Raw genomic sequence first — 13,452 nt, 5'->3', positions numbered from 1 at the left:
TGAGCAGCCAGTGAAGCATCCAGCCTGCCGAACAAGCTTGCTTTTAGGGTCAGGAACTGGTCTGACAAGAGAATGGCAATCCTGCCTTTAAACTGTCATTAGGACTGTACGGCTGACGATGAATCCACCACGAGTCCAGGCCCAAAGGCGAAACACTGAGCAAGAGAATGTGAAGACATATTTCAGGTAATTCCCTCTCTGTGTATGCAATAAGGGATGTGGAAGGGGGAGGCAGAGGAGGGAGGAGAGGAGAGGAGAGAAGAGAGGAGGAGGAGGGGGAGGCTCTGTATGTAGGGGTGCTTTGTAGCCTTTTTTTTTTTCCTTCCTCCACTCTGCATTCTGCCCTGCTAAGGAGGCAGCTGTTTCATCAGCAGTCTGTCCGTGAGGGCGAGATGGAAATGGATGCCTGCATCAGATGGGCTGGACATGTTTTATATCATCATATACCATCCTCTGCATCACATCATCTCTGTCTGCACTCCCTTGTGCCTCACAAATAGCATCTTTATTGATGGGGAGGTGTTAGAATCAATGGTGGCATTTGTGCGGGCCTTGTGTCTGTGTGTGTGTGTGTGTGTGTGTGTGTGTGTGTGTGTGTGTGAGTGTGAGTGTGTGTGTGTGTCAGTCCTGGAGAAATGCAGCAGCTGCAGTGGCAACACTGGAACAAAAAAGAAGCAATGCTATTTTGGGTCCGTAGACCCGAGGCTGACGGATGGATTTGAGCTATATATGCTGTGGATGGGGCGGGGGGGTGACGGATGGTTAATATGCTGATGGATGCTCTTTTGTTATCTCTGCACTGCCTCACGTATGGCCTTCGAGAAGAAATGGCTTTTATTTCCATTCCTGCCTTCTAAGTGATCACACACACACAGCAGCGACGTGGCTGCGTGCCCTGGCTTTAACATGGATGTGTGTAGCAGCTTCATGGCGGCGGTAGTGACAGGGAGATATACAACATCTGGTCACCTGACTTCATTGGGGATCGGAGTGGGGGTGGGGGCCGGTACTGTGAAAGCTGAGCTATTCTACCTCAGATTCTTCCACAGCCATCGGTGCTAGAGGAGGATGGGATGGAGGAACTGGCTACGGTACAGGCTGAACGTGTGTCTCTCCATCACCTCTGCTTATTTCAGCTGTGGTGTCAGAGCCAGTGGAGAGGGAGAGAGAGAGGGAGAGAGAGGGAGAGAGATTCCTCTCCCAGGAAGCGCAGTCATCCTGAGAGAAGAAGGGCCTGATGGGAGACCTGTTGTCTGGCTGCTGTGTGAAGGAGGGATGTTAGGGAGTCATGTCAGTGATTGAGGGAGGGTGAGATGATTGTAGAGGGGAATTGGGGGATGGGTTACTGAAGGTGCTACTCCCTGTGAACATTGGCCTGTTATATTGATACATACATGCCCTTCCATTTAAACCTGCCTGTCCAAACCTTCTATTCTCTCTTCACTGTAAACATTAAAGGGTTTATACATTTTGGCATACAGTGTCCCTTTATCACCACCATCACAGGTTGTATCTTTGTCCCCTCTCAGTTTAACATCATCTTCCTTTGTTGATGTAAACTGATTTTTACCTCACTGTGAGTTTTATGAGCAGATGAAACAGTTTGTTCCAACACAGCCCTGAGTTTGGCAGAAAAGATAAGTAATCTAATGCAGTGTCACAATCAGAAGGCACAGAGACAATCAGATGCTGTGATACACCATTAGAAGTGTTAATGTGCAGCATAATCGGTCTCCATGGCTCTCCTGGTCTCAGACGATATGCTTCACATGCCACATGCATTATATATTCATCGCACCTTCATCTCTACATGTCTTTTACAAGCAAATGGAAAATTAATAGCTCTGCGTTTTGTGTCTGTGTGTGGGTCTGTGTGGCTGCTTACCACCAGTAGAAAGTATTCATACCTGTGTGAGCTATTGTCTGTAAATCTATACATTTCATGCACTTTGTATATGAGCACAGTGTGTTGCCAGTCAGAGGGCTTTAGGTCCAACATACATAATGTATGCTCTGTATCACTACAGATAAAAGTAAAATTGCACCCTCCTGCTTATTGTTTACAGTAAAAACATGAATTATGCAGGCAAAAGCATTGCTTATTATGGCTTGGCTTTTAATGCAAGTGTTCTTTTCACAACTTGTGACCGACAAGAAGAACTGAACTACCATTACCTGTATTTGTTATCACTAATGTAGTTTCACTGAACACCTAAATTAGATTGAATTACCTTGCAAGACTGAAGGGAGGCAAACATTGGGGGGGAAATCATTTACTAAATCAGCAGAGTAAATAGACATAATCCACATTTTAGATTACTTAAAGTAGTTTTCAAGCATTGCTTGTGTGCACTGTGATAATGAGGATTTTGCTTTTCCTACTTCCCAGAAAAATGTGACATTTTCCTTAAATAATAAATGATTTCACCCTAGCTTGACTTGTCAGGCAGGTATTGAGTGCAGAGTTTTGTTGAGGAGCCTACCAGGACATCTCTTGGATAAATCTACTATTTTATGTTTCATTTTCTTTGTTGTATATACGGTTTTATCATGTGACGAGGCCTGTGCGACTATAATAAAGCAGCTAATATCTAATATGCCTCTACATATAAGCATAAATGGTGCTACATTTTTATTTAATGTGCTCACAGAAAACAGCGAGACGACACAATGTAAAACATGTCTTATTTTCAGTACGCCAGCCTGTTTGTCTCCATGCGTATTAGCGTGCTGTTCTGGGCTTCCCCATGTTTTCCACTGGTCTGTGTAACCCAACACACACAGCTTCTCTTACCTCACCTCGGCTAACAAAAGCAGTAGACACGGAACCTCATCTTGGCCTGTAGCCTGCTAACTGGGCTGCCTGAAATATGATAGTAGGACACACACACACACACACACACAACACACACACAACACATTGAACTAGGCCTCCATCTGTTGAGGACTTAGTCAGGGTGAGTTATGCTGCTATTGTTAAGTGGAGTTACGGTTTAGGACTCCTGTTGACAGTTTATGCAGAGTGGCCTCCACATGTGCGGGGCGTTCGCTGTGTGCATGCGTGCGTTCGAGGGCATTGATGTCCAGAGTGGAGCAGTTAGTCTTGTGGTAGGTGTGTCACAGCTACAGTCTGTGTGTTGTGGATTAGCATGTAGGATTGGAAGCCATCTGGCCATTTTGTCTCAGAAAGGGGAGGGGGAGTAAGTGAGAGAGATGGATGGAGCGAGACAGGGAGACAGAGAGAGACAGAGGAAACACTCACACACTGACACATTGACACAGCTCCCTCTGTAATCTCCCTACTTGATGTCTGTTGCTACTTAGAATAGGGTTGTTTCTATGTGTGTGTCTGTATGTGTGTTCATCTGTTATCTGTCTGTGTACACTGCAACTATAGATAGCCCTCATGACTTATATAGTTTCTGGTTTATCAAATAGCAACTGTAAATACGGTCTCCGAGAAACGTCTTGAGGGAGATTCGAGATTACAGAAAGTAAGAGGTGTTAAAGCGTACAGTAGGATGGATATTCCAGATGGATAGAGAATAAAAGGAGGAAATGTTGCAGAGAAGAAAGAGGGTTCAGAGTGGGTTAAGAGATTAAGAAGTTTCACTAGGTCAAGAGTTGACAGAGAGTTGCAGAAGGGAGTGTGAACTTGAATTTGTTTGAAGTTAACCAGGCTTAAGAATGTGAAATGTTGAAGGCCATTAAGCAGGAAGAGTTTTCAGAGGATGAAAAGAGATGACCTGCAGATGTGTTCCTAAGTTTCATCTACGGTTCTATAAGAGAATATCCTCTGACTGTTATAAATGCACATTTCAGGCCTTTTATGCCAGATTTCTGTTCTGTTTTGTATGCGCTTTATGTTCTGAGGTGAGAACTCATCATCTGTTTCATCCACAGTGTTTATATTCAACTGGGAAACTTCCCCTTCAGCTTCACTGTGAAGGCAGAATATCTGATGTTTAGTCAATATTAGTCAATAACACAATAGGATTATATGTCAAAGATTCTCGATTTGTTTGCCAAAACTGATTTCCGATAGAAATACTGGAGACGTAGCTTTGATGCAAAATTATGGAAAAATCTGTAGACAAGTCAACATGATCCAAGTTTTGTAACTTCAGGTACAAGAGAATGACTCATCTGTCACAAATAGATAACACGTTCGAACTAAAGATCATTCAGAGCAGTGTTGACGCGCTATCGCTTTTCCTCCACATAAACTACCAGCAATTCAGTTTCTTTTCTCAGCTGCATGGAGGTGCAACTACCATGTGTGACAACATGCTGCGTCTCAGTTGTTCACTTGTTGACACAAATATGAGTGTTAGTCTATGCAAAACTATTATGCGGCCATATGTGTTTGGTAGAGAAGAGTTATCGAAATTAAATGCAAATCCAGCTGTAATGAGAGAACAGTCAGACTGTGTTTTGAGCAGAATATTCTGCAAAGCTAGGCTTCCTATATGTAGAGGCATGATTTATTTTTTCCCCTAAACAAACCCCTGCAATCCTTGCTGGAAAAATACTCCAGATAGCGACAGCATGCATATATCTACAAGCTGATTTCACTCTTCCTGTGATCCATTACAGCGAGTTTTAACTCTTTCGACTTGACTCAGAGCAGGTGCACCAGCTGGCATGGCAGGAGGGAATCCACTCCCCTCTCTGCCTCCAGCTGGCACTCAAGCATGCCCAACCATGCCACACTAACGCAAACCCCCCTCCCACTTTGTTACCTTAAAGCCGACGATACAAAATGAGTGGCACTTAGATGTACTTGAGTGTGCAGGGGATGAGGGCAACAATAAAAACAGCAGCATCTATTGTTTGGCTCAAGAGTGAGATGAGGAGAAAGTAGCCTGTTAACTGTGGTGGGTTGGTGTGATTGCCGGCAAGTCCTCGTGCTGTGCTTTTTCAAGTTCATGGTGAGACATGACAACCATAATAATACGCTCAGAGACGCTTACAGTAAGGGTTGGCTGAGAACGTGTTCGTCTGAAGGTCAGTCGAATCGCCTGTGTGGTGAACTATTGATGTCCCTTGCTTGTCACCTTGAACACTGATGTATTTTATGGCTTTTTACCCACAGTGTATTCATATCATTCATATATTCATGCATTGCAGCCACCAACATGAGACATAACTATGTCAGAATTATATGAAGTATTCAAGGTTTTGGGCCTTGTGGTCCAAGAGGCATAAATTATAACTGCAGCATGTGTTTGTTTGATTCTCCTTCGCTCTCCTGTTAAGTCAAATAAACCGTTGCTCCATCAACTATCGTTAACTTCTGCATCCATCTTTCGTCCTTGTTTTGGACTTCAACTCATGCCAGTTCATAGAGTTTCAGAAGTCATCCCAAATTTCTCAGAAATATTTAAAGATCCCCTCCAGGTGTGTTTGGGGAAACATAAAAATACTATTCTTTGATTTGGTTTTTCATAAAACCAAGTCTTTCTCTGTCATTGCTTGAACCCCTGAAACTAGTGTGTATTAGAATTACATATTTAGACGTTTTTCCATGAAAATAATCCCTTCATTATTTAAAATTGTATAAATGTAACTCTACACGTGCTAATGCTAGAGAGTACAGATCTATTAAGTCCATCTTTCTCAACTCACCTTTTCAAACTCACTGCAGCTCCAGCACACAAGCTCACTGCTCAAACACTGTAGAAACTACTCGATGCTACACAATGACATGTTGTAATATTCAAGTAATTTAGCCATTCATGTTCAGACCAGAAACCGATTCAGACGAAAGATAATTATATGAAAAGCCCCAGGTGGAAATGCTCAGCCATGGTGTTGACTGCCTGTTTCCCTTGTGATATGTCTTTTTAGCATCAGAAGAAAAAACACCATCTGGACATGTTAACAAGGTAAATAACTGGATTTTCACCAGAATGGGTCCTGAAATGACTTGTACATCTCCTTTCTGGTTGAAAAATAAAGAATCTTCGTGTAATCCAGGCTTCAAATGTCCACATTGCACTTGTAAAAGTCCCCTATTGGACCAGGATTGGCTCCTAAACAAGCTACTGCACTGTTCTCAGTCAGTTAAAGGTCGTACACTTAGATTTTAGGGTGACATAGAGAAGCTTTCCACTTCAGCAGATGCATTTGAAAACAATCTTTATCTTGTACAGTGTGGCCCAAACACTGAATAGAAGCAACACTGACCAAAACACATTTCTTAGTGGAGGGGGGCTTGAATATTTTAGAATGAGCTAACAAATGTTCTTGAAAATGAGGAATGAGGAAGCTCATTCTGTCAGGAACAATAGATTGCTGATAAATGGGCTCTGCCAGGCAAGAAATGCCCATATGAATAAACTAGCAGCTACAGAAATGTGCTTTGAATAAAATCAGGTCTTTCTGTCAAAAGAGAACAATCTGTCCAAACAGACACCCAATCACGTAGTAAAGCTTAAAAATAAGGTAGCTAATTTTATCATGTTCCTGTCCACCTGACAGAATGAGCGAACCGGTAGCCCATTCTGATAGAAATTGACCACCTGACAAAATAAACTGCTTCAGTTAAAAAGCACTTTAATTCCAGTGAGATCAGCTCAAATTGTCAGAACACGGTGCACAGCAGTTTTTTTTCAGCCGTGACTGTTCAATACTTTTACTTTAACTACTTAATTTAATGTTGTGTACTTTTGCTGCTGCCATGTCGTTATTAAAAAAGTAATAAAAATGTACACAGCTGATTAAGTTGCCTCTGGAAACATCTACGCAAAACTGATATTTTGCAGTGTTGATACAAAATCTACTGAAAATGAGACAACTAAGGCAACACAAATGAGAACTCGTGTGTGTTTCTGTCTGTCTGAGAGCAGCACTGGAGCAGGTTCACCAGAACTAAATATTAAATGACACAGCGAGCTCTCAAGCCTTCCCAGCGGGGGAGATTGGGAAAGGATGATGCCTGGTAAAATGAGAGTCATGGTGGAGTGTAGGCTGTGGGGATTAAATGGGTCTTGAGTGTAGTCTAACCTGTTTTTTCTCCTCTGTTTTGAATATTATAGCACAGCCTGTGAGTGGAGGGTTATTTAAAAGAAAGTAAATCAAACAGGGGGTGATACTGTGTGGTAAAACCACTGAATCCTTTGAATGTAAGTAGTAGTAATTAGCTACTGAAGAGAAAATAAGGCAGGCTTTTATCATCATGCTTTTGCAATCCCATTAGAGCTGTACTAATTAGCATTGGACAAGATCAATGTCTTCAACAGCCAAACAAAAGGTGCATTGCAGTAATCTCATTCAGATTAAATGAGTGAGAATAATCTTGATATATATCACCAGAAAATCAGCATCCTGGCTTGAACTCCTCAACCGGAGATATTTAATCTTCTGAGTTTTGGGTTTTTGTTTCTTTTTAAATTGTTGGAAGAAAATGCTGTAACTGCTGGGTATACTAGTTTTTTTTTCTCAGTGTTTTTACTGCATAAATAATTATTTTGTATCTCCCAAAGGTGTTTTAACCAGCACCAGAGTGATAAAAATTGAAAATTTCATTTAAAAAATATTTTTTGATCAATTATGGTAATTGGATTTTTTTTTATAGATATTGTTTGCTCCATAAATGATTAGCGATAACATGAAAATGCTCAGATTTCTGTCAAATAAGGGAAAAGACTCTTTAATATACAGGGACTGATCATGCGTGCTGTCATGGATAATCACCCCTGAAAGGTCCATTCTCAGCACGGAACAACTCTGTGAATATGTTTGTCATAGGTGAACAAATAAAGTAGAACAGTTATGTATCATTAACACATAAGGTGGAAAAAAATTAGCGGTATGTGTAACTGTTAGAGTAGTAACACTGGCCTAGTGTTTTCAAGACAATCTGGAAATAAATGCCATGATCAAGTGAAACAAATGATACTCAGACATCTGGCTGAAAACATCTGGTTTATGCACTGTGCTGCGTGTTAAATACAGTTGCGAAATTTTAAAAACAATAATAATGACGGAAAAAAATGTACTGTATATGTATCGCTAGTTTTTCAGATCTCCAAGGGATCTAATGGGTCAGTGTGGTTGGACAAGAGCATCCATTGCATTCATTTAAGTTTGCCTTTGATATTGTGTAACCATGCTCTAGTTGGCGTACTGTGAGCGGGCATAAGCCTTTTATAGCAACACGATCAAAAGATGTTCATGACCTCCCCCCCTCCCAAGGCCTGCGGGTCCCTTAAAAATAGAAATCTGAACAAAAAGTTAGTTTTGTTTGCTGTAATGAAACATGTGATTCGGTTGCTGTGAAGCAATAAGCAAACAATGAAAGAAATTATCCCTCTCTGTACGGAGGGTGACAACTGAATCAGTGTTTCTGAATATATAATATAGCTGTTATCAAGCTCCTCTTTGAGCATCATTAATATTTAGATGTTTATTAAAAAGTTGCAAAAACCTTTTTACATTAAAACTTTTACTGCAAGGTATGAAACAGTCTGTACTTACAGTGAACTTAATCAGATTTATGCTCAAGATGAGAATACATTTTAACACCTCTGTCTCACCTGCCACCTGTTACAATCAAACTATTGAGGAAGCTGTGACTTGTCCCTTTCATGAACCAAACATTGGCAGCTGTATGCAAAGCAGAGTTCTGCAGGGGGGGCACCAAACCACAGAGGTGGAGCTTCATTTCACAAAAGCTTATATGACAGAGTTATATGAATTAAATCATCGATTGTGTGCAACAGTAGCCAGCTGTGAGCTGTGTGGGCTTTCTAATGTCAGATTTAATATGCCAACATTGACTTTAATCGTGCAAAAACACATATTGCAGAACAAGCAAAGGAGATATAATGTGATAATTTGTGAGTTTTAGAACTGCATGCATGCAGATGTTGTTACTTTTGGGCTCAGCAAGGTTTCTGTTTGCTTCTAGTGCTTGTGCTAAGCTAAGCTATCTGCCAACTGTAACTTCATATTTACCGTACAGACATGAGAGTGGTATTAATCATCTGATCTGCAAGAAAGTAAAATGTCAAACTGTGGTGATAATGCTGGTAATTAAGCAAAAACCTGGATGATGTTTATGTTTTTTAAAGGTCTAGTATGAGATTGTGGACTGCAACCGACTGAAAACTCTTCTCATCCTCCCCTTCCAATCATGTAGGAGAACCAACATTAGCCACTAAAAACACAAAGAGCCAGTGTTTGGTTTGTCTGTTCTAGAAACATGGTTGGACCGTGTTGGATTTGTGCCCTCTGTAGATGTAAAATGCTCCTTCTAAGGTTAATAAAACTCAGCAATTCTTCATTTCAGGTGATTACTAATGAAAACACAGCCATGGACACTCCTAATATTCCATTTCTACCAAAAGGTCTCTCTAAATCCTACATACGAAACCTTTAACATTCAATGCCATTGCTCACAGTCCTGAAGAGCAGTTTTGAAGCTCGGTGTGGTGGCTCCAGCTGTCACCATCTTGGCAGCGCCGGACTCCTCCTAACTTTTGGATAATCCAAACCTAAACAAAGAGGTGGAGTTAAAGTGGAGCTGCAGTGGGCCACGCATTTAGTTATGCATAATTTTAACCTTTAATTACATTTAAACAGGGCAGTTGTCTAAATATTTACCTCACATTCAGTTGTTATGAAGAGGAAAATTAGCTACAGAGACCAAAACCTTTTCTTTGTACCAGGCTGGAAACATGTTTATTTGTGCTGTAAAGCTGGACATTTTAACTTGGGCGTCTGGGGAGATTGACTCACTTTTGGAGCAAACCTCAAATGGACGTTCGAGGTACTGCAGTTATTGGCTCTCCTTAATTTTTCAGCCCTGGAGGTTGTAGCTTGTATAGAAGTAATGAATCATGTATTTAATAACATAATAACTGTCGGGTATCAATGCTTAGTCACAAAGTCTTACGTTAATAAGTGAAAAAGACAGTTTTGCTTTATGTCATTACTTTGAAGACTGTTTCATGTTGGACCGCATGATGCTTTAATCTTGTGACCAGAAGTTCTCCTAATTTCCCTTGAAACGGGACTCCTCTTTAACAGAATTAAAGAGCAGACGTGTCCTCCTCCTCCCCCAGCCTCCATTTGAAATTGAAGGGGGGTGGCATCGATAGCATCTGCACTGTGACTCTGTGTGTTTTATTCCGACCTTGAGAGGCCAACCGTGTGAGAGAGGAGTATTTGTGTAGTAACATGTTGACATCTGTGCCTACACTGTTTCACTGTCTGGGCGAAGCATCTGTGCTTTGTCGTGTTTTTCAGGGTTTCTTTGTGTCAATGTGTGTCCGTTGTCAAGTGAAGTGGTCTTTTCTGTGCGACTCCGTCTTTATAAAACCCTCATCAGCGGTCAGTAAAAGTACTGTACGGACATCACCGAGATGAAGGAGATAACAATGGTAAACTGCGGCTCTGGAGTATCCTTCCTTCTTCCTTATCCTTTGAATGTCCTCTAGCTGTCCAACCCATCCAAGTAATCAGCATCCTTCAAAGAAGCACAGCCAAAGCTAAAGCCAAGTCAAACAGAGACCGTGTCCTAATCAGGGGCATGGAGAGCCGAGCTTATGGAGCCCTCCCCCCACTGCGGGGCCATTACTGGGCTGCCATGGGCTCAAGATTAGAGCCTCTTCCTGTGTTAGCCATTCAAATTCAGCATTAATGTTTGAAAGAGCAGAGAAAATGCCTGCTCTTCATGGATAGATTAATATTTTATGGAAGAGAAATGTGAAAACATCTCCAGTAATATCTGAGTTGAGCTGCTGTGTCTGTGGTGGTTTTGTGTTTTTTTTAGACACTTGTACCTTCCTGTATTATAGTCAAAATGTCTTATTACTTTGCCAAAGTGAGTCAAACACAAAAAAGTTGGGGGTGTAATTTCTAACAAATTAGTATTTTTACATTTTGACTGTAAGAAATAAAGTGACAACATTGCATGAGGAAACTGTTTTAATGATTTGTCTTGTCTCTCTGCTGCAGTACTGTAGTTGAGCCTCATAAGAATATCCTCAGTATCAGGTGAAAGACACACATAGAGTGATTTATGATGTTGAGACACTGGCCTACGTGTGCTTCAGAAATAGGGGCTGCTTGTTTCAGGGACAGAGCGCTCACTGACTGCTTGCCTGCCTGTCAGTCTGCACTGTAAATAGGTCACTGTTTTATGTGAGTGAAGAATCAGTAATGTCTGGGCCTTCATGAATCTGCCATCTTTGGCCGTCTGACCGCTCAGCAGAGCTGCTGCAGCAGCCAGCAGGCAGGTAATTAGCCAAAGAGCCACGCAGCACTGAGGACCACTGTTAGAGATTTGTAATATAAAGTCATTCAGGTCTTTGTTGTGTTCTTACGGCACAGATTCTCACTGCTGCCTGATGTAGAAATGACCACAGTCGGATGCTGGAGAGTTGTACAGCCACAACTGCTTTCCAAAGGCAGTTGTTCACTGAAATGATCATATTTATGAGCATGCGCTCATTGCTTACTTCAGTGTTTTATGTAAGTATATTCTGTGCTGCATGCTCCCAAGGGGGACATGAGTATCGATGAGGCAAAGGAGTACAGTGTGACTCACCTAAGAAACAAAATATGAATTCCATATTTAAAAGCTTCAAACCCTCCTGTCCCGTCAACCTCTTTTGATGTTGTAGCCGCTCTCAGTCTTTGTTGACCAGATTGCGATGTGAAAGATTAGATCCCCGCTGCTGTTGTCAAGTCGTGCTTGTGCCACGTGCACATGTTGGCGAATCCATTTCTGTGCATGACTGTAAAAGCTGTATGACGTACTGCTAGCGACGCTGTTCACAAGATAAAGTTAATGGATTAACAGAAGCATCGGTCACAGCTGCATTAGTTATGCAGGGATCCCTTGTGTGCGTCTTTGTATTGAACACCAGACAAGGTGGTTATATCTGAGGGATTATGCACCACACTGTGTAACATTTGAATGCTACTTTATGAAGTTAAATCACTGAAGCCGTTTCAGTAATTGCCTTTTTTTTTGTAATAGAGTTTCAACCAGTCTGGTTATGGATAATTTAGCATCGATACATAACTGCCGTGTTAAATGACGCCTTAAAAACAAGTGTTGGTGAAAATTGAAAGCTCAAACATTGCTCAAACGCTCAGTTCTGCACACGGTATTTCCTCACTTTAACCTGGTGGTACAGTATTAAAGCCATATAGCTAAATAATCCCTGTGATCCTTTAACTAAATTGAGGCTCGTAGTGTCAGGTGGCATACGAAGCTTCCACGGCAGCCCACCGTGCCTCCCTTGTTGCCCGCTACTCCCTGTTGCTTTAGTATGTCAACATTGTGACATTCCTTTGTAAACAGCAGAGTTTTGCAGGGTTTTGTTGTTAGTGACACGCCTAAGCTCCAACCTAAGCGAACCTGTTTTCCGCTGTTGTCTGGACTGTCACCTGGAACTCACCCAGCACGGCAGAAACTACCAGCAGCAGTACACCCCCACCGCCAGTGCATCTCATAAGATCCTGGAACTAAGCCAGTAAAATAATCATAAAGACGTGGTGCTATTCTAAAACCGAAGAGTTTGTCAGTAGCTGCTTGTTTGTTCAAAAATAGTGGGTGGCCTCCAGCTAAGCTGAATCAAAATGTAACTTTAGTTAGCCCGGCTGTCAGCAGTGAGTCACTTTTTTTCCATAAATATGTCTTGGGAGAGGGTAATTCAGTAGTTGCACGTGGATGCAACTGATGTAACCTCTATCTGACAAAGATGCTGGAATGTGTTTTTTCTTTTTTTTTATCTGTATTTTTATCGTGTTCAACACTTCACCGCAGCCAACCTTTTGCTTTTTCAGCGTGTAACTCAGGTCCACCATTTGTTGCGCCCCAGCTCAGATAAGACTCGGAAATTCAAGCTCTGTCGGTATTGAAGGCCGGCAGTGTTGGAGCTGATATCGGCCACATAATTTCCTGCAGTCGTTGTTGAATAAGTTATCTAATTGAAATGACCACAATGCAGGTATCACAGTGCAAATCTTTATCACATCAGTAGCAGAGGAGAGGGGACTTTATGATTTAGTAGGAAACATTAATTTGTTGGTTGTCTCTAGACAAATGTTTGTTTCCCATGAGAAATGATATATGTCGTATTCTAGTGCATATGAGTGAAGCATTTACATTTATTTATACAGAATGTATATTGGTAATGCTGTCCTAGGGGTTAGGTCAGATGATAAACTTCCCATTTCTGTTGGAGATAAGATTAAAATATAATAATTTAATCATATGTAATGTGTACCTAAATCTGTAGTTGCCAAGTAGGTTTTAAGGAAAGTACAGAATCTAAGCTAAGAATACTTCTATCAAACAAGAGGACAACCATTTATTACCGATCAACTGATATGCTTATGTTTAGCGGTTGTTGTTTTTTCTGTTAATCAGATATGCATCAGAGTCACTGTGCAGTTATAGAAGCAATAAATACGTCCTGAGAGATCCTATTG

At 41.4% G+C, this 13,452-nt stretch overlaps 1 protein-coding gene across 2 annotated transcripts in view; it reads left to right on the top strand.

The window, feature by feature from the left end:
- Positions 1-13,452, top strand: part of LOC103353309 (serine/threonine-protein kinase PAK 3) — a 31,251-nt gene continuing 17,799 nt past the window's right edge. For both annotated transcript variants that reach the window (XM_008276223.1, XM_008276222.1), the window contains exon 1: positions 1-186. The gene's annotated coding sequence lies outside the window, so the exon portion shown is untranslated. The remainder of the gene's footprint in view (positions 187-13,452) is intronic.

This window comes from Stegastes partitus, unplaced genomic scaffold (assembly GCF_000690725.1).
Source record: "Stegastes partitus isolate 25-593 unplaced genomic scaffold, Stegastes_partitus-1.0.2 Scaffold67, whole genome shotgun sequence".
Classification (NCBI taxonomy): Eukaryota; Metazoa; Chordata; class Actinopteri; family Pomacentridae; genus Stegastes; species Stegastes partitus.
The sequence above is the reverse complement of the archived record's forward strand: the minus strand, read 5'-3'. Positions and strand labels throughout refer to the sequence as shown.